The sequence below is a fragment of the Chlamydotis macqueenii genome, chromosome 2 (assembly GCF_036417535.1).
Source record: "Chlamydotis macqueenii isolate bChlMac1 chromosome 2, bChlMac1.mat, whole genome shotgun sequence".
In the NCBI taxonomy this organism is placed as follows: Eukaryota; Metazoa; Chordata; class Aves; order Otidiformes; family Otididae; genus Chlamydotis; species Chlamydotis macqueenii.
This window is the reverse complement of record NC_141557.1, coordinates 128,578,255-128,600,257: the sequence shown is the minus strand read 5'-3', so window position 1 is coordinate 128,600,257 and position 22,003 is coordinate 128,578,255. Positions and strand designations below refer to the sequence as shown.

The window sequence follows — 22,003 nt, the reverse complement described above, 5'->3', positions numbered from 1 at the left end:
CTATGGATGAGAACTGTTGACCCCAAAGAGATGAGGAAGAGGAGAAAGAGGGAGGATACTGCAGGAGATCTCAATCTGAGGAGTATATAAGTCTCTTTCTGCTAGTACCATAACTTTGGGCATTCTAAATACAGAGATGGCAGCTTCCTTACGGAAGATGTTTTGTACCCTACTCTTGGAAAAAAAAGGGCATTACATCCCATTTTGTGAAATAAGGAAAAGATTGAACATTTTTTAAAAAGTGCTGCAAGTTTCAAGGCATGATTAAGTCTGAACCAGTTGAAGGGGGAAGTACATACCTAAAGTTAGGTGCACATAAATTTATGTATGTTTGTGTATTTTACACTGCAGAAAACGTGGAATGCACAAATGATAAGCCGCATGATTTGAAAAAGTTGCTTTAAGAAAACCCCAACTACAAACCAACACCCTGTAGATGAAAAATGATAGTTTAAAAAACTTCAAGATTATGAAAAGAATTAAGGCAGTTTGGGGATGATGTGTAACAAATCAAATTGGCAAGGGGAGAGGATGAATCTAAATCAGAAGCTTGCAGTTTTAGAAAGTAACAAAAGAAAAAGCAAAGCAACCCTAGGAGAAAACTAACTTTTAGATAGTTTTAGTTTGGCAATTAACAATACAGAAAATGAAGAATGTATTTCTCTTGTATTTTGGCGTGTTTTTTTTTTTTTTTTTCTTTTAAAAGAAATAAAATACTACGTTCTGATATTGTGGTCTGATGATGAAACACTTGCCTTTCCTGTACTGGCTCAGCAGGCTATGAAGCAGCAGAGTAGTTGGCATACTGGGTCAGTTTGTCAGCTTCTGTCCATAGCTTCCTAGGGTTATCTGCAGAGCTGTCTGTACTGATAATGTTGATTTTTCTTTTTTATTCTACCCCACCCCCTCAAGCTTGTCACGTGTGGAAAATTGATATACTTGGAAGAAGTTTAATATTTTCACAGGCACAATGAGCTGCTTATTGTAGACTTAACAGCCTGACTCCAGCCTTAGATAAAATCTCAAAAAGGCTGACCAGGGACTTGATTAACCAGGAATTAAAACAGAGCAATATAATTAATGCTAGCCAATATAGTTTATTTGACAAGATAATATCTGATTTTATCTGGAGGAACAATTAGTAGTTTTCATGTAATATGCCAATACACAATATGTTTGAGAAACAGAGCTCAGATAAACTTTAGGTGATTAAGTGCAGAGGTTGCTGTCCAGCTCCTTCCTATCCCCAGCAGTGACTGTGCAAGGACAGTTCAAAACTCGCTTACAGCTTTTAAAAAAAATTATTTTTGTTTTGTTCTTTTAATCCAGAGCCATGGAAAAATGAAACAGAAACAGACCTGGGAACAAAGAGTAGGAATCAGGACTTTCTTCTCGTTAGAAGAGCTCCCTAACTCTAGTCTTTAAATTTTTTTTTTTTTTTAAACAATCACATTTGCTATCACATTTTACGTATGTTTCTTCCAGTCATTCTGCACAGTGATGTACATATACAGAGACAGCAGACGATAAGAATTTGGATACTGCAACGATTCAAGGTATAATTAGAACCATGTCTGCTGTTCATTCTGGGTAAACTTCTAGGTCGCCCTTTGGACCATACAGTTTGAGTTGGTGTTGCACAGAACTGTAAGAAATTAGAACAACCAAACTCAAAGTGATACACAGCTGCTACATTAACACTCACTAATTAATATGTTCTAAATGAGGAATCACTGAGCAACTACTTCAGCAGAAAACAGTGACTTATTTGGTCATATGCCCTTTGATATAAGAAGTAAAACTTTTTATATGAAAATAGTCTGCAAATGACATAGAAGTGTTTGGAATTATGAACAGTGAAGAGAACAAGCAACTACCACAGAGCCTTATGGATCACGTCACAAATGGTAGCAAGCTAACAAAAATGTCCATTTGAGTACAGTTAAGTATGGAGTCCTACATCCAGAAGCCATATAACAAAGGTGGCTGTTGGAAGGGTGATGGTGAATAATCAGCTGAATCCAGGACTTCACAAATAATCCTGGTGAAAAGAACTAATACAAATGTGGATGTGTGAATAGAAAGCATAGAGCGTAGGAAAGATGTATTGCAGCAGTCAGGATGTTGTATAATTTCTGTATTAAGCTATGGTAGTTATTTAGTTTACCGGCACCCACAAGTTGGGTTCGTAAACTGTAACTGCTCCAAGTCAGATCTTCTGATTAAAGAATCAGAAAAGAGCTGAAAGAGCCAAGAACCTGGATGTGCTTCCTTTCAAAAAGACAAAGCTAAAGTTGGAAGAGATGGCCTTCGCCTGCCTCTGTGTTCCTGCGCAATGAACAGTTCTGTGATAGTGAGCCCATAAGTTAAGCAAACAAATCTATAAGCAGATCCAGGGGCAGGAAGACTAGATAAAATTAATTCAAAAGTGAAGGTGCAGGTTTTTATAGGAAGATTAACAAGAGCAGAACATTACATTGCCATAGACAGGAGTGGATTTCACAGTAACTGTTAATCAAGAGCGGATGGCTTTCTTTACAGAAAAGCACTACTTCAAAGATTAATTCAGGAATTTATTTATTTTTATTGCGTGTAGTCAGATTGTCTGATCACATTAGATCTTCTGCTTTGCTAATCTGTGCTTTGTACTGTGATCAGGTGTTTGCTTACTACACGCATAAATAGTGTGAGTCTCCTTCTAAGGGAACCCAAAAGGGAAGGGGGAAAATGCCATCACGTGAAAGCCCCAGCTCCCCAGCATGATAAACATCTGGCTCTTCATATGAAACTTGAATTAGTTTATTATTTTTAGTTCACAGACATCTTGAATTGGGGCTGTGTAATTTACACATTACGTTTGTATTCAAACTTGTACTAGTAGTCCATAAATGAACAATTCAGCAAGAAATATGATACCAAAGAACTAGAGTTGCCTTTGCAATATATTTTTAATGTATTTCACATGAGAAATTTTTTGTCAAATGCCCATTTTTTCCAAATTAATGCTTTATTCTTTCACATTTCATTTACTTAAATTATAAAACATTGTCTTCCCTATCCCCCTCCCCAAAGTCTGATTTATTAATATTTAAATCAAATTTTGGCTGTAGTCTTTTTTATATATATTAAAAACATAGAATCCTATTTATATGTAAGATACATAAACAAGTAGAAACATATACTTATATATAAAAATAAAACTCAATGCATAAAAAATTGTGGCCTGCAAAGCTGACAGCCCACATAAAAGGGGCAAAGAGTTGAAGAAGGCAATATTTTAAGCCAAACTGTTAGTATAATATCTATAATTTATGCAATATGAATATTAAACTTATTTTTCAGTTACTTCTGTCTTTACCAAATTTTTGTGGTAGGTGTCTACCTAAAGCTGAATTAATAAATACTTGCTCTGTATTTTTCACTGGAAAATTTCTAGCTGTTTTTGTGAATGAGACTGGTTAAACTGTGCTATGTCCTTTTTTTAACAGTTCTGTAGACTGTATGTTTTGGAGTGAAGATTTGAAGCTTTTATTTTATTTTATTTTTTTGAGGAAAAAAACATTTTGTAATGCAGCTTCTTCTGTCTCAATTTAGAAACAAGCAAACTTGGCCAGGGTGTAAGCTTTAAGATACTTTGATGCTAGTAGATGAAACATCAGATGATGTTGTCCTTAGCAAGTATATTTGCGCGTCGCTGAGCTTCTTTTGCAAAATAAATGCATTATCTGCATGGACTAGCTCTGCCCTCTTTTCTTTGCGTTTCTTCTTCCAGATGGGGACGTGGTGCTTGGTCAAGAGGATGGGTTCGGGGCTGAGAAGAGAGGGAGAACCACACTGGGTCGAGAGGCTGAAGAGCAGGCGGGGGAGCAAGTAGTTTCAGAAAATAGTCTTATTTAGCAAAGATTAGAGACTCCCCATATTTCTGCTCTTCATAATATCTGTGAAATGAGCCCATATTAGAAGGTGGCTGTCCTGCTTGCTTTTGGTTGCTCTGTGAGCTCGAGGCACTGGAAATCTGTTCTGGGACTGCGAGGTATTCATTCACTGTGTCTTCATCGTACTTGCAGTCATGATGACAAGTGATGATTTGTTAATGTTGCTGTTGCTTTTTCCAAAACACAATAAATAATACACCCAAAATACTGAAAGAATCCTAAAGGTGCAGAAGCTATGCCAAAATTCAGGTTATTTGTGCAAGCATAGCTCAGTTCCCTGGCTGCGAATGCATCATGCCACAGGCTTCAGCTTTGCAACTCCATACGGTTTTACTACTGGAGCCCTGTTTTATTTAGCAGATATGATAGAGCCATTCTTAATAGGGGTCCTGTTGGATTGCTGTCTTACTGGTAAGAGAATGTGGATGGTGAGAAGGGAACAGGGAAAGGACTGTAGTCAGAAAATGAGTCTCCTGACCAAGGCAGCTGTAAAGAACTGAATTCTGGCTGGGCTCTCCCATACTTTTCCTTTGTGGTGCTCGCATGTCATTCAGCTTTTTAGGAGGTCGGCACTAAATGTGCATCTTGCTTGCATGTGCTCAGCTTTGGGCTGATTTGCAAAAATGCTGAGCGTTCAGTCTTCTCAAGGAGAAGCTGTTCTTTGAGTCAGGAGATGATGTGCTTTGAATATTAAAATAAATATATTTCGTAAGTAATCTGGAAAATAAGGGCCTGAGTTTCCATAATAACTACCTACATTTATATACTGCCTGTTGCTCATGCTGGAAGCAGGCGCAATGCTGATCCTAAACACAAATTATGCTGCAAGCGAAGCAGGTCAACTTACTGATGAACTTTGTAGAAGGTTCTCTCAGGAAAATAATCCTCAGTTCTGAATGCTCCAATAAATGGTGCGTGCAGTCATGCAGTGGGCAAAGAGAGTAAGGCAAGATGTTGAATATAGCGAATATGGTCAATGAAGGGCAACACAACTGGAAAAGGGCACGTGTGTGGTTAAATGCGTTATAATTCGTCCATGTAAGTAGACTGATTTGCTCAGGCAAGCTAAGTTAGGTCCTACCTCAAGAGTTTGATTTTTCTATTCCTATGCTCTATTTGTTTGCAGTTTTTTGGGGTACATTAACATGGAAACAAAGTGCATGAGATGATGACACTTACTGTTATGTGAAACCTGTTTTTGATGATACTGAGGGATTTTGTGAGGGGTTTTTTTTGTGCTTTTTCCTCTCCTGGTTTTATTACTTAACTTGGACACTGAAAAGTTTTATATGGGTGAAAAGGAAGCAGTGTTGCTTCAAGATACGAAGGTAATAGCAGAGAGAAGTGGCCTTGGGATCATGTACTTCCACTTGCTGTCTGCAGGTGGTTTTAATGGCTTTAGTCTCCTGCAGATACTCAGTTGCACTCACGCTAAATTACCGGTTATCTGGTAACTGATTATAAATACCAAGGGATAAAACAACTCTGAAGAAAGCTAATTTACGGCTGGAACTCCGAATTTTCTCCTGTAAATATTAAATGTTTCATTTAATTCTGCTGTCAGTCTCAGTTCATTGCCTTTAGCCTTTTGTCAGCTCTTTGGGGTGAGGGAACCCAAAATGCATTGTCTGAGATGAAAGGTTCTGGGACACAACTAGGACCCACAAGGGTATTGCAAATACAAGCACAGAACTTGCTGATATTCAAAAGTGTATGTAATAGAGGAGTTTATTCTGTCTCTGTGGATGATCAGTGCACACATGGTACATGTGGTGTGAATACTTATGCTCTGTTTGGGGTTTTTTGTGTTGGTTTGGGTTTTTTTGGGTTGTTTTTTTTTTTTTTTTTTCTTTACAAATTGTACACTTTGAGAGAAATCCTCTAAGCTCAGAAAGAAAGTTGCTGTTTTGGAACAGAAATGAACATTTAAGAACGGCCAATGTAGGAAAGATTTGTACAGCGTCACAGGGTTTGGTTGAAAGTTGATGTACCTCTTCTTTCCCCTTCTAATAAACAACCAAAAACTTTGTTAGCTGCAGTACTTGTGTGCAAACCAGAAGTGAGTTATCAGATCATCTCAAATATGGTGTGTACGTAGCAGAAAGGAAACTAGTCTGGGACAGATAGTGCAGAAATTTTTTCTGCTCTTCTATGTGAAAGGAAGCTCTGCAGTTCCAGAAATCCAGATGTACACATAGTAAATTAAAATGTACTTGAATATCCAAACATTAAAATAAGTAAACTTGTAAGCATTAACCAGTATCACTTGGGGTTGGGTCTTTCTGGTGTTTTTCTTCTGTTGGTGGGTTTGGGGAAAGGAGAGTTGGTTTGTTTGGGTTTTGTTTTGTTTTTGTTTTTTGTTTTTTGTTTTTTTTTTTTTTTTTTAGAGGGTTATTACTCAAAAGTATCTTAGTATCTGTGTTTTCCACTCTGAGATACAGAGTGAGTGTGTTTTTCTTGAAACCAAAAAGTCAGTTTCTTCTAATGATATAAAAGTACAAATTGAGAAAGCCAAGAGAAGATGGAGTAAGCAATTACAGTAACCATGACAGGTAATGTGCACACTGGAAGAAGTGCTGTTCTTTCAGTGGCTAGCACTGTCATATACTGAGATCACGTAATGTAATTTCTTTATTTCAATTTTGATGTTCCGGTGTTGAATTTTACTATTCCATTGTCAAAACACTCTATTAAAAAGACAATTTTGTTTGATAAATAAAATAATCTTGCTGAGAAGAACTTCAAGAAATGGATAATTAACCAGCACTATGGCAGAGCTATGCAAATTTTTGCATGCATTATTGATAGTGACAGCCAAAAAAATCCCAAGTAAACAGAAGGAGACAGTTGATTTGAGATTAATTGATGTGCAGATACTTTTCTTTATAAACAAGAATATAGTTCTGAGGTACTGAAAACTTTTCAAGCAGTTGCTTACTTTGTAATTTCAGATAGCATTACAGAATTTGATTCTAAATATGTTAACAGGCACTGCTGGAAAAATACGGTTATTAGATTCCTAGAAGTTAAACAGTATCAGTATTCCCAAAATGTACCATTAGATACAAGTGTTTTCTATCTGGGTCTCAGCCTTTTCTCTTGATATTGCTTGATGCTTGTGACCATTTGTTCTCTGAGCATCCCACAGCATCTTTCAGGATGGTTTACACAGACCTAGATGTGTTTATGTCTCTATTTTGAAACAGAAGTAGGTTAAGACTTGCAAGTGCCTTTTTGGCTTTCATGCAGATGCTTCTTGCGGGGAAGGCGGTATTGGGAAAACTCAGGGTCAAACCTCCCGACCTTATTTGTTGATGTTGCTGCTGTTAACTGAACTCTGTACAGCCGCATACTCCCGTTCTGAACCTCTCTACTGTTGCCTTTGCTACTTGAGCTTTTCTTTCCAGCTCTGAGTGACTTCAGCACATCTCTGAATAAGGACTAAAACCCAAATTGGTACTTTTCTAAGTGACAGATTTTGAGCAAGTTGATTGTGTTGGTTTTTTTCTTCTCTTCTGAACTATTTTAAAGACTGGTTTTAGAAACTCCACACTGCTGCATCTTGGTCAGAATATAACCTTTTTTTTTTGGTCTGGGTCCATTGCCAACTTTAAAACTAAAATGAAAGTGAACATTTCTAGTCAGTTTAAATATCTTGTGGTTTTTTTAAATTTTATATTTAAACATATATGTAATGACTGTTTAGTTTTGCCTCCCCTTTTTTCCTATTCCAAGGAAGCTCATACGGTCAGGTATTTAAAAATAACCCTCTGAGAAGGACTGCTAGAGTCATATTTACTCGCACGAAGCCCCATCTGAGACTGGGCTCACTAAACCATGGCAAGGCTTAGGTTACCGCTTCCGCCTCTCTGGGGCCAGGCCTGCGATGCCGCCTTGGTGCCGCTCCATGCTCGCACCCGTCCCTCAGCCAGCCCTCGGTTCATCGCAACAGCTGACTTTTCCTGTGACAAGCATTATCAGTCGACTTTGTTTGTTTGTTCCTAACACGGTAGATTTCAAATAACATCTCTTCCCAGCTGGGCAGTAGCTCTGCAGGAGCCTCCCCTATAGCCCAATAGCCTCCCCTCCCCTATAGCTGCCCCTAACCTCCTTCCCTGCCAGGCCCCTGTCTGCTCCTTCCCTAAAAAATGAACAGAATCTTCTTAAAACTTTTAAAACACATGGACTATTTCTGTCGCGTTTGTTGTTTCGAATCTTAAGTTAGTGCTTTAATGATGATATTAGTATCATTTGTCATCTTCAGGGCAGTGTTTACTGAAGTTGCTGCTAATTGCTGTGGAGCTGGGGTGAGCGGAAGTCGTTGCAGGCAGCCTTGTAGGGCAGGATTTGGAGGTACTTGAGCAGGACCCGGGTCTTGGGTGTAGTTACGGTGATAGGCTTGTATTTGCATACAGATTTCCTTTGTTTTTCCATGAATCTGCTCTGACTAATCCTTTGGCCTGTATTTCATTAAAAGTGTTGACTGCAGAATGATGGTTTTGGTAACAGATGAAACAAAACTTTTCCTTTTTTCCTTTGCATGTGCATGTAGAAAAGAAAAAGTACAGGATGGCCTTTTTTATTTGATAGTTGAGAATGTGCCTGACTTTGTCAGGAAAGCCATAGTCTAAGAATACAATACACGGGTCTTTTTATAAATTCGTGCCAGTATGGTGTATCATTTCTACTCCCACTTATCTTCTTATTCTCTCCCCTTCCCATCCCCCACTACTCTCTCCCTATTTTTAGAGGCAACACAAAGCTGTTTTGCTTCATGTGAGGGACAAAGATTAGGAGAGTTTTAACGTTTTGCAGCAGATTCCTAAAAAGTAGATGAGCCACATTTGTACACTGTACTCCTAAACTGGTGCTAAACTGTTTCTACCTTGTATTCATGAATGCTGGGTTTATTTACTTCTAAAATTTTCACTCCTTGCCCTCAGGCTGTCAGCAGACAATGGCTGAAGTTTGAACTGTGGGGAATCTGTGTGTGAGGAGCACAGATTCGCCCCTTCTCCGCATGAGAAGTGGTGCTGTGTAACCTTCCCTGTGCTCCTGTGCAAATAAGACTCAGCTCAGAGTCTCTGACCTGCAGACGGCATAGTGAGGAGAGGGGTACAAAAGAGAACTGTTTCTGTGGTGGTGAGAAAAATCACACGTACTTTCAGAAGACCTAAAGACCCAGCAGATTTTATTAAACTTTGAAGAAAATCATGTGTGTGTTTGCATGTTTATCTGTATTGATAAGTACATATAACTCACAGGGAAGGGTGCTGTCAAGGCTGCTGATGTTCAAGTTTGCACCAGGTGCAGGTCTGCAGCACTGCAAACCTGGTACTGAATGAGGACACTAGACTTTCAGCTTGTGTGAATTGTACCAAACGTTTCAGAAGAATTATTTGTTTGCAGTACTTAATAATATGGGAAACATTTGTGAATTAATGTTATCTTAAAGAATGCAATAGAAACCGTTACTAAAAAACCGGGACAATTCAAGCAAATGCTGTCAGCATAGACAGATACAGAGCAGTCTTAGCACAGCAAGAATATTCCAGTTGAATAAAATAATTAATTATTTCTTTCAGTTCTGAAGTCTGAGATTAAAAAGTGTTGCGGGTGCTGTTATTCATAAACTTCTGATATAGAAAATGTGAGTTTCTGCTATATCAAATGTAAGAACGTGATGTTGGGTGTGTTTACTGAAAATTAAAGTTTAATGTTTTTCCTTGGATGTAATATAGTGTGTGCCTGATTGGATGTGAGAAGTACCTTTCTAACAAGGCACCACATTTTAATCAGTTCATCAAAGCCATCTAGGAATCTGTGCTTGTTGTAGTTAAAAGCAAGTCAGTCACTCCACCCTGGTAGTTTTATTTCTTCCTGAAAGCCCCATCCTTCTAAAGAAAAGTTCATTTTGCTATCTCAGGTTGCCATCAGCACCTTTTCAGCTTAAGGCCTTGCCCTGTCTGTCCCCATGACAAGTTCTAGCTACCCTGCAATCACGAGTGAGGTGATGAAACTGGCACTTTAAGTAGCGTAGGTGCACGCAGTGGGGCTTGGAGCAATCAGAGTTATTAAAATTTAAATAGTTATCCAGCCTGCTTATCCACCATTGTGGGAGATCTCATTTTGTGTCTTTATGCAAAGCTCTTCTCGCAAGAAAAAAAAAAAAAAGATATCTTAGATTTTAATAAGAATTTAATTCGGCACCGCCATTAGTTTTTTTTTCTTTCTGTGTTAAACTGTCAGTTCAGATTTTTGCTCTCTTTTAGAAAGGCTTGCAGTAACACTTGTTGGACGACACCAAAAGTTCGTCTTTTTTGAAGTGGATACTGATAACAGGTTGTAAAGAGTTATGGAATCTACACATGGCTGAATGGATTTGGGCTTTTACAAAGCAGATTTGACACCCGGCCAGTTTTGGTCTCTGTAAACCTAATAAATGAAAGAGATTTTTCCACTGCCCTGTCACAGAAAACAAAAACGCAGCTTACTGAATTGGCTGTTCACTGCCAGTTTAGGATGAAAATTCTCGTTTTCTTGCTCTGTATAATAAAAGCAGTACCAATTAGTAGAAAGCAGTATAACAATCTCATATGCTTTTCATCTAGTATTTGAAACTTTAAAAAAAAATCTCTTTTTATTGTATAGTTGTGATAAGAACTTTTGAGAACTTCAGGTGTTGTTAAACTTCAGCAATCAAATTGCATGTTCTCAGACAGCTCTTAAGCAGACAGGAGTTGTTACAAGAGTCTCTTTCAGAGTTAAACTGTTGGTTTGCAAACTCCTTCTGACATCTCCTATGAAAGCAAAATAGTAATTTTCTTCTTTTTAAATTAAAAATAGACCTATAATTGGTTTATAGGGCCTTGCACTGAAGTTGATGGCATTTCTGTCCGTCTGGGATGCAGAAGGAAGAAACCAGGGAAAGAGGGAGCCCCTTGCATCTGGGTAGCAGACCCAGCTCTGTAATTGTCTGGAGATCAAAGGACCATTTGATGGTGGCCGTTAACACCTTCCAGTATAATATCCCCAGCCCCATCTCTGCCCATCCTCCTAGTGCAGCTCAGAAAGTTGGCGCTCTGAAAGACCTACCTCTTGAGCACAAGGAAGATAGATGGGGATGAGGATTTGGGGTGCATGGGAAGTGGGGTGAAGGAAGAGGTAGAAGAAATGAGAGATGGGAAGCCCCGGTGTTGCCAAAGGATTATTTACAAAATCTTTTGCGGGCTATTGATAGGAATGGGAGGCTGACTGTCCTGCTGACATACGAGAGGAGAAAAACAGAGGGTTAGCATCTGAAGATGTTTGTTTTGCATGCTCAGATGCCTTGTGTGTGTGCAATGGTACCAGCCACGCCAAGGGTGCAGTGCCGATGTGGTGTAAGAGTCAGGAGTCTGCCGGGCCACGGCCAGGCATGTGGTGTGCACCAGCATTGCCACACATGCCCTGGTGGAGTGGCTACTCAGAAAACTGGAAAATTCAGTCATCTCATTTGCAGTCATTAAGACAGCCGTAAAACTGGCCTGCCTGGTTAGAAACCAGTTGGGTAGCAAACGTTAAAGAGGCCCTCAGCTTCCCAAAAAGCAGCTGAAGGGAGGAATGGTGCTCATGGGACTGAAGGAATGGGTGAGGTGGGTCAATAGGCTCTGAAGTAGAGGAGGATGAAGATGGGTGTTCAGGACCCTCCAAAGAGGTACGATGAGCATGACAGACACTCATAGCATAAATGTGAACCTCTCTTTACCTCCTTTAATTTGTATGTAGTCAGAATTTCTTTGTACCCTACCCTAATGCATGAGAGCATTACTTTAACTTGGTGAAAGCTGTGGAGAGCAGTTGCACTGAGCTGTAGATATGGCAGGAATCCATTTCCATTTGCTCCCACTTGCACTTCAGGAAACTTGAAACAATTAAAATACTTTCTCTCTTGTGAGAGATGCACCTTATTTAATTTGTGTTCAGCAGGAACAATAGCAGTTTCCTCATTTTTGGGGGTGTCCACAGAAAGATCCTGGAACCAAAAAAGAAAATGAGTCATCAAATTTAGTCATAAAATTGGAGCTGTTTTGATTTTTAGAAGAACTGAGTGGCATTTTTGGAGCAGGTTTTTTTTAATCAGTATTAGGAATTATGTATATTTTATAGTTTTATATATACATGTGTGTATTTATGTATAAATACATATGCATAGTATGTGCTACCTGATTTTTTAGTAAATTGAGTAGAAGTATCTCACTTTAAACTTGTATTTAAATACTATACATTCTTTTTGACTCAGAAATTAATGGGATTAATATATAATAATTCTTTGTTTCTGTGTTGTAACTGCTGCTTGGAGGTAAGTATTAAAACTATTTCACATTTGGGGAGATTATGCGATAAAGAAGCTGTTTCTTTATCTGGGTTCCATAGGGAGTTGCTGGTGAGTTGGCTTAAGGGGCGGGGGAGGGGGGAAGGATGCTTGGCAAGAAACCCAAAAATAATAGAAGCCAGGCAGCTCAATTTGAACCAAAATACTTGTTGTTTTTTCCCTCTTCACTGAAAGATTTACAGAAACTTCCATAACTGCTGCACTGTCCACTTTGCAGTGTATTAAGCGTTCGTGGTGTCCAGCCACGCTGGCTGAGGATGAGAGAAGTACCACTGAGACCATAGATTCAGAATGGGGCTTGCTCTGGCCATCAGCTGTACCAAGGGCTTTCTTCTGTCCGTACACAAGGAGCCGTGCCAGTCAAGCTTTATCACTAGGTGCCTCCCTAAGTTTTTCAGGGTATTTCCCCCTGTTATTAAATTTTCTCCCTGGCTATCGCTATAACCCTGTGAAATATAGGCATTTATAATTATGGTGTACAATACAGTTCTGACAGACTAGCTGTCAGACAGTTCTGACAGACCACTCACAGTGGCCGTTGACCATGGGTTAGTGTTTGGAAACTGTTGTTTGGGATATTCAGAGATTCTTCACCCTCAGCAGGAGAGAGACAGAAGATGGCGATGGTCATTGGGCTGCAGAGGCAGAGGTACGTGGTTCAGAGGGACTGCCTGGCTTAGACAAATGCACTCACCTGACAGCAAACACACCTGATTTCTAGTCTTTGGGCTAGCAAGTGTTAATCTGTCTATGCAAAGTGGAGAAGCGTTGGTGAGTGAGAAGGTTTGGTATGGCAGGATAAGTTGAGCTAATCTGGTAGGGGCAAAAAACTGATGACTTCTGGAAATGAAAGTACTTTTCCCTGTCGTCTTCTCCATTGTCTTGGCTAGGTTGTTGTGTTGTCCCCTCTGTTTTGCTGGCTATAAAACTTCTCTCAGCCCTTGATGAACGGATTCAGTTCACTAATCTACAAAAAAATAATAGTTTAATGCCAGATTAGTGAGCTGAACAGGTTTACTAAAGGATAAGATGAATGCAAGGAAAGGGATAGTGGTGAGCCGTTAGGTTGGCTCAGCACCCTGGTGTAACAGCACACTTTGAACATTTCTGTCCAGAATAATGTTCTGGTCTTTGGGGTATTTCCATGAAAGGAAGGATTTGTGGGTTCAAATGAGAGATCTCACAAAGGAGATTATTAAGTATCACAAATGTAGCCCAGGGCCTAGAAGAGAAAACAGTGTATTAGATCAGAGCTGTCAAGCTTTGAGGCACCAAAACCACGTTTACTCACAGAGTATCTGTTAGAAAATATTCTCTGCTCATCTTGGGTTTCAGGCTCAAAACCTAAATTTCTGGAGCTAAGCACACTACTGGAATAGCAAGATGATGTAAAAAAAAGGACATTTTATTCAAAGAGTCTCACAACTTAGGCACAAACAGTATAGTAGAGTTTAATCATCATTATTTTATTAAGGAACCTGTACATGACATGCATTTTTGTGTGTTTAGGAGCAATAAAATTTCTCAGTTATCCTATGTTTTATTCTCTGCTCTGTGGGCAACTTCCTTGTGTCTTTGGCGAATGTATGAATTTCATCATATATTTTTGAATTTCTGAAAGTCATCGGGGTGAAAACTAAAGCATAGCTAAAAAAAAATAGTCATTAAACCCTTAGCAAAAAGGGGTTTTTGCTCATAAAAATAAATAGTCACAATGTATCCCGTTCTAAGCCATGATAATAAGAAGGGGATAACTTAAAAGGTTTATTTTGGTACAGTACTGCCAAATGTGTGCCAGGAGTCGTCTTCACTCTGAGATATGTCCTGAGAGCCATAGTGAGTGAGTCCTAAGAGCCGTTCTCTCAGTGGCCAGAGAATGCTACAGGTGGATTTACATTTAGTCCAAGCACCTTCTGCTAGCTTTCTGTGCAAGATACCCTTGTATCTGTGCTGTTACTCAGTTTTGCTTTTATAACTCTCTCATCTGATTTTTTAAAAAAAGTAAAATCACACTTAAGTATATAACTTCCAATTTTCACAAATCTGAGGCTCAAGTGTGTTATTTTGAACACTTACAAGACTATAAGTATATTTATTTTAGTTGATACCATATGGATAACATACTACTATATATACCCTTTACTGTTTGCTCTGTAGCTATTTTTCACACTATCATTCATAGTCTAAGAAAAACAAATTCTGTTGTAGAGTACATGAAGTGAGGTGAGCTTAAATATTAATCTAAAATAAGCACTTATGAAATGACCAACGAAAACCTTTAGTTAGTCAAAACCATGCTTGAGGGGCTGGAAGTTGCTGTAGATCTTAAGAAAATCAATGGGGAACATGAGTTTATGTCCATAAAGCTATGATACTTTGACTCACTCTGCACCTGATGTTTCTCTAGATGCTTGGTAAAAAATGGAAGGGGCATTCAACCTTACAGATATTTAGCTGAAACTAAATTCCCTTGAACTTGCGATGGTGCTGGGATGGGGTTAACGGTAGAAGGTTGGTATTGTGGGTGCTGCTTTTGTCAGACTTTGCTTCCAAGAAACAGGTTTCATCTTGTACAACAGCAAGCCACAAAGTTAGGGGTGCTGTGCCACAGCAGTGGGAACTGTAGGTGCTGTTGTCAGTACTGGTAACGTTTATTTTCTCGGATTTCTTCTATTTTTATTTCTCTTTTTTAATAATATTCCCTAAGTCAATAAAATCAATAGAATATAGGTATAAGGTTGCTATTCCATTTTAATCTCTTTTTCAGTGTGAGGACAAGCTGTGAGCAGCTGTGTGCAATGTATTGCGGAGCAGTAACCTTAATGTGGGAGTCTGTTTATTTGCATAAGAACCGTAATGTTTTACACTGAGCTCATTGTGTCATGTTATTTGAACAGATTGAAATAAAAGAGTAATCTACACTATACATGTTGATCAATGCATGGGGTAGTTTTTGTGTTGATGCTAGTGTAGCAGTAGTTATGTAGGATATTACAATTCTTTGAGATATTTCTTGAAATTAAAAAGGGAAGCATGATTTTGGGATTTTTGGCGATTGAAAATTCCAGTATTGTACAAAATTATGTTGCTTATGATGATTTAAAGAACAGCGTCCTGAAACAAACTTAACAGAATTTATTTTACCATATAGAGAAGACTCTCTCATCAAATGGTGCCAGTACGTTGATCATAGCAGATAGGCCATTTGCATGTAGTGTGACTTTAGTGATAATTGTATTAGTAAGAAAAAGCTACTGAATGTTTTCAGGGAATAATTTGTACTTCAAAAATGCTGGAAACGACTTAAAAAAAAAAAAATCTTCCCTTACAGTGAATTAATGGTCTTGAATGAATCTTTGCTGTTGGATAAGATGTTCAATACACTTGAGGCAGCTGGCTTAAGTCCTCGTAAGGATACACTTGTCCTAAGGAGGATTAGTCTTTTTGGTGATTAGTTCACTGCACTGAGCCTCACCTTTTTCTTGACGTATATAGCTGAGTGTTTATATATTCACAAATCTTATATAAATACGTGCAGTCCTAGAGCCTTTGCAAGCATTTCCATTATCGGTGTTTTATGATGTGTTTTACATGAAAGCTTTCCTACTTGGTGTAGTGTTTTAGCCCATAAATACTGATTTCAATGACAAAATAATTAGGTTAGTTTATGTTAAACAAACAACGGTTTTGGAGGTCTGCTGGGTTTCAGATGAGTTTTTAGGAGCCTTGTATAGTGGTCTGTAGGAACTAAGTGTATTACAACAAGTAGAGACAACTACCAGTGCCTAATACTTCTGATCAGTTGGTCACTGCTCTATGAATGGAAATACTTTCTTTTCCTTTTTCTTCACTGAAAAAAGTCCTTTGGTGACAGCAAATACGTTATGCTCTGCCAAATGAAATAGTGCATGAAATTCTGCTCTCTTTTTTAAGGAGGAAGTTTAGTCTAGTTTCCATGATTGTACATTGAAGTTTCATTCAACCTAATTATATTTTGCATCTTAACTGTGATCAGATAATTATTCTGGCCTAAAAAAATAACCTGGCTATTATAGATGCTCTATAGCCAGTTTAATTACTTAAATTGAATTCAAGATATAATAAAATTATTTATTAGTAATTTTTGGAAACGGAAATGAGCTTTTAATGATTCATTATGTTTTACACACTGGTGTTGAAGCTTTTCAGTTTATTTTCATAATAAACATGGATGTTCTAGGAGTGTGCATGTGGGTCATACTTTTTTTTTGCCATGGTTAATCAGTGCTTTTTGAAAATTAGGTACATCGGGTGTCTCTAGACTAAATAAGATCTCACAGGAATAGTCAAGACTTTCCTTGGAAATAATTATTTCTTACTGAAAAATAAATGTCATAGTGTGTTTAATCCATACGATAATTTTCATATAATTTTCATCCATCTGCAAGCATGTAACACTTTGTTTTCTTGGTCTGCTCTTCTGGACCATGTTTGAACAGAAGTATTCACAAGAGCCTTTGAGAAATTGTTGTCTTGTTTGCTAGTAAGAGCTCAGTTTAAATAATGTGTAAATTGGATTTTGCTCTAAAAGAAGGAGTTGTCTGTTTTGAGAGGTTTTTTTCTTTCTGTATATTTCATGAAATGACCATACATGTAATGATGGTGCTGCATTTGTTTTTCATGCCAAGATAACCACTAAATAGAGAAAAGAAAATAAAAAGTTTCCCAGAATTTTGTACGAAATTATTTCCCCTCCAGGCAGCTGTAGATGATCACAGGCAATAGTACTGTATGAAGTTACCCCTCCTTTTTGTAACTGATGCACGACTGCTCCCAGTTTAGTGCAAACGTGAAGTAAAATGGATTTGCTTAAATTATCCGTTAGCTGTGTGTGATCTTCATTGTGAATGAAGCTAACCCATTTTACTTCAGGTTTTCGTGGCCTAGAAGGATTTCATGAGCAGCTGTAGCATTTCAGGCAAGCATTGGTAACTCCGGGATGGAAACAGTGGCATCTGAAGCTGGCTGTCATCTGATGATATCGTTTGAACGTCAGTTGCAGGAGTGCAACAAAGCTGGTGGTGAAGATGATCTGAGGGCTGGAGCACCTCTCCTATGAGGACAGGCTGAGAGAGTTGGGGCTGTTCAGCCTGGAGGAGAGGAGGCTCTGGGGAGACCTTATAGCAGCCTTCCAGTACCTAAAGGGAGCTTGTAAGAAAGATGGGGAGAAACTCTTTAGCAGGGTGTGTTGTGATAGGACAAAGGGTAATGATTTTAAAATAGAAGGAGGTAGATTCCAACTAGATATAAGGAAAAAAACTTTCTACAATGAGGGTGGTGGAACACTGGCACAGGTTACCCAAAGAGGTGGTTGATGCCCCATCCCTGGAAACGTTCAAGGTCAGGCTGGATGAGGCTCTGAGCAACCTGATCTGATTGGAGATGTCCCTGCTCCTTGCAGGGGGGTTGGACTAGATGACCTTTGAAGGTCCCTTCCAACCCTAATGATTCTATGATTCTAAGACAAAGATGGCTTGCGTGGTGTTCGCCCTGTCACTGTCCACCCTCAGCCACTACTCCTCAGTTTGACCGCTGGTCTCAGGCGTTAGTGTTTGCACAGTTCCCGTTTCAGCAAGCGGAATGACTTAGTCTGTTAAGGGCTGAAAGGCGAGTGCCAGGAAATGCAGTAAGGAAGGCTGCCTGGTGCTTCCCAGGATTATAGGATGCTGGTTGGAGTTTTTTATGACTTTGTAAAACATTAGCCGTTGGGGCTAGGCAGTTGCTCTAGCTTACATTTTTTTCCTGCCAAAATTATTTAGTTATCTGGAAGAATGTGTGGAAAAAGTTATTTCTCATTGTAGATTTTCTTACTGAACAACGAACCTTTTTTGGAAATGCTCCGTGTCCCTCCCTTCGAAGCGGAGACTAGGAGTCAGATGGCAGTGCGGGAAGCGCTGGTGATAGACACAGGGGAAGAAGAGTGGCTTATGAGTCGCAGCTTTGCCTTTGTGGGCACTGCAAAAATCTCAAATCTAACCAAATTGTAACATTTTAAAGAAATCACACTTCTCCTATGCTGTTTTAAGCATGTAAGAACTGTATGGCCTGGACAGGGAGGCGGGAAGCTGGGCTGGGGGACAAAACCATGGCCTGGTAGCCCAGAATACCATATGCTGTGAACAGGAGAGACAGACCTGGAGTGAGAGTGAGAGTTACTACGATGGCACGTTGTGGGAGGAAGGAGAGGGAGTCAAGGGGAGAGTATGGCCAAGCCTGGAAGTGACTGAGCCAAGAGAGTTAAAAGCCTTGGGGAGTGGGGGTGAGGAGCGACTTGGCAAGGGCACTGAAGGTAGGAATGAAGAAGGACCAGGGCTTGAATCAACATGGGCCAGAGGATATGGCTTGAGGTAAACAAGCAGAGGAGTTTGTTCTGGAAGGTCCTTTTCTATAGAGATCTTTGAAAATAAATAAACACTCCTCGATTTCAGTAGAAGCTCCTTGAGAATGTGTTTTTAACCGTCACCTACGACTCGTCTCCGTGCAGAGAACTGCTTTGTGTTTGCAACTAGTTTACTCCTTTGCCACAAGAACTGCATGATTTATCTAAAGATTTCGACCTCACTGCTGTTTTTTGCAGATATCAGTGTGACCTCATTGTTCAAGGACTGATGTCTCAATTTCTTTTGTTTTTTCTAAAAGTGGCAAATGCAAATGTTTTTACAGTGTCCAAGTCAAAGAATGTCAAAACTGAGTTTGTCTTTGCAAAACTCTTTCATTTAGCCCCTTGTGAGGAGGAAGCCTTACAATTTAACCGCACACTGACGTGCTGTTTTTTTCCGCAGGACTCCCACTTTGTTCCGCACACAGGATGGACCCCACCAGGAATGAATCTGGTTCATGCAGTGGAGAAAGCTGTTTTCTGTAGTGCCCCTGCCTCACTTCCAGCAGAAGTTGGGCCGTGCGTGACGGGCGAGGCGGGGGATCGCAGGGAGGCAGAGGCCGTTCTGATGCTCTGCGCAGCTGTATGCTGCCCTGGCGAACGGGACGCTCTTCCCAGCTGTGCTGCAGACTTCCTAGGTGATGCTAGGTAAGTTGCTCAATCCTGGCTTTTCTCATGTCTTTGCTAGCTGTATGTGCTTTGCTTTCTTGTGGATGACTTGAGATCTTTGGATCTGATTTGGAAAAGTGCTGAGCACTGATAACTGCGAGTGAGGCAGTGGGGGCTGAGGTCTGAAAGTGCTATATAAAGCAGAATATAATGCTAAGTGCTGTGAAAAAATTAGGTCTGAGTTATGCCAAACTGGAGATAAAGTTGTCTTCGGAACTGGAGAATCATTTTGACCTTAAAGCTGTCACTGCTCTAGTTAGAAAGTGAGGAATAACGCAGTTATTCTAAGTTAGGAGTAACAGAGTAACAGTAGCACTAACCATTATGTTGACGAAGCGCTCAGCTGCACCATTGAATTCACAAAGAAATTACTTGTTCCATCTTCCAAAAAAAGTTTGAGTAGCATGAAGTAAATAAGGTATCGGACCATATGCCAAATACCAAGAGTAAAACAGATGATTGTTTTGATTAGTGGTAATTCTGTACGCTGAATGAAGCAGAGGTGCTGTGGAAATGGTATGACACAACTGCGGTGTATACCATGCCACAGAAGCAAACAAAGGCAAAGTTTAGGTTTCTCTAAAACTTACTTCTGACATTTCCTCCTGGGAGTGCTGCCTCTGCAGATTGGTTTTAGAGTAGATGTTTGTATCACATAATACAATTTGGGGTGCAAGAAGCACAGCATTTTTTGATGCTGTCAACTCAGATAACATATGTACAAAAAACCAAAATGGCACTTAAGTTCATCATTCATCCCAGGCACGTGCTTCTTGTGCCTGGTTATTGTATCAGATACAAAGTAGACAGTGTTTGTAATGCCCACTATCAGAACGGCTTGAGGTCAGAATTTCATCTGCATTTCTTCAGGCTCAGGATTTGTATTTTCCCAGTGTGATGTCCATAGCCAGCTACAATGCTGTTGTAATCAGTAGATAACGGAGAATTTTTTGGCCAAGGCATACTTAAGCTAAATGTTGTTTTAACTTGGCTAACTTGAATGCAAAATATCTAACATTAGATCAGATTTTATGAATTAACCAAGAGCGTGTCTTCAGTGCCTAGAAACGTAGTGAGTGTGTTTGCCAGATAAGCTGTTACTCGCTATTGCAGGAGAGAGAGACAGTAAAAGCTCTGAAGCTTTGGTAATGGTTAATATTATATTAAATACACAGAGTAAGAATGCACATTCCCCTTCCAGCCTGCTTGTGGGGGATCTGCTACATATGGCTCTGCAGTAATGCGGTAGGCGCTGAGCAATATTTTTAAGTGCTACTTTCTAAGAAATCCTGAGGTATTTTTGTTTGACTACTGCCGTGCAGTGCAAGTGGTTCTTTAAATCTTTATACGTAAACAAAAAAGGCAGAGGGGGGTGGAGAACAGCCTGTATTTTATGAGCAGAAGTTAAAAATGAAATTATTTGCTTTACCTAGAGCATTGAAAATTATGTTGCAATTAGACTGATGCAATAGCACACATTTCGAAAGGATCATACAATTCGCAGAGCCCGCTGGAGAAAAGCACGGGACTGGAACAGCGTGGGTGTTGTGGGCCTGCGGGGCAGCGTGCTGGCAGAGCTACGCAGGGAAGATTATCAGCTAACGTGGAGAGAGGAATGCCAAGAAAAATAAAAACTCTGCTGTTCCTGCGTATCCCATAAAATGGGGAGCAGAGGGGAGGAGGAGGGCGACTTGTTTTATCAATGTGCCTACTTTATTTCAGTGGCATGTCTAATCTGGTATGGAAAATGTTTTCCGTTATGTGAAAGAAAGAATGGAAATGGAAGCTAATTTTGAGCTAATATATTTTGAAAGCTGCTAATAATAGTGGAATTTTATTCAGTCTGTTCTATTTCTACAATAGAAAAGTAAAATTCCTTTGGGTTAACTGAAACATCTGTTGAACAAATTGGTTCAGTTTCATGAGTCTGTTACTAATTCTGAGAAGTAGATGGTGTTTTATAAAACCAGTAGAGTCAGGGGGTTTGTGCCCATATTCTTTCATTTTTTTACTATTATTAAAGTAGGTCATTTTGAAGTATTACGTTTTCATGAATACACTAATACTGTGGTTAATATTTCTAGTATTTCAAGGGTTACCTTTGCCTTAATGAACTCTCTTCAGTTTTTTTTAATCAACATTACTAGTAATCTTTGAAGTCATGGGTTTCAAGTTTTTTATCAAGTTCTTAGTAATGAAGTTATTGTGTAATTTTTATAAAACAACCCCTCTTTGGTGCATTTTTGCTTGTATTTCCTTGTTTCTGGAGGTTTTTCTACTCTGTTTTACTTACAACATTTAAATGTTAACAATTTTATTTACTTCTACTGCTGCTTTCTCATTTGGACTAATTATTCTTTGCCTGTAACTTCACAGTTGCATAAGGAATATTGTAGGTGACAAATCAGTTTATAGCTTCACATGCTGGAAGCTAAGACTGTCATAAGAGTCAATAAACTGATGTTATATGAATTAGTAAAAGAAGAAAAAGCGAGAAATTAAAAAAGAGTTTCTAAGATTCTGTTCCTACACATCAGGAATGCTCTAATTTAATCTCATACACATACACACATCTTAAAGCAGTTTAGGTTTCTCAGGTACCTTTCC

The 22,003-nt window shown here is 39.2% G+C and overlaps 1 protein-coding gene across 3 annotated transcripts in view; it reads left to right on the top strand.

The window, feature by feature from the left end:
• NCOA2 (nuclear receptor coactivator 2) overlaps positions 1 to 22,003 on the top strand; it is a 195,561-nt gene that overhangs the window by 54,064 nt on the left and 119,494 nt on the right. For all 3 annotated transcript variants that reach the window (XM_086740927.1, XM_086740926.1, XM_086740925.1), the window contains exon 3: positions 19,131 to 19,375. The gene's annotated coding sequence lies outside the window, so the exon portion shown is untranslated. The remainder of the gene's footprint in view (positions 1 to 19,130; positions 19,376 to 22,003) is intronic.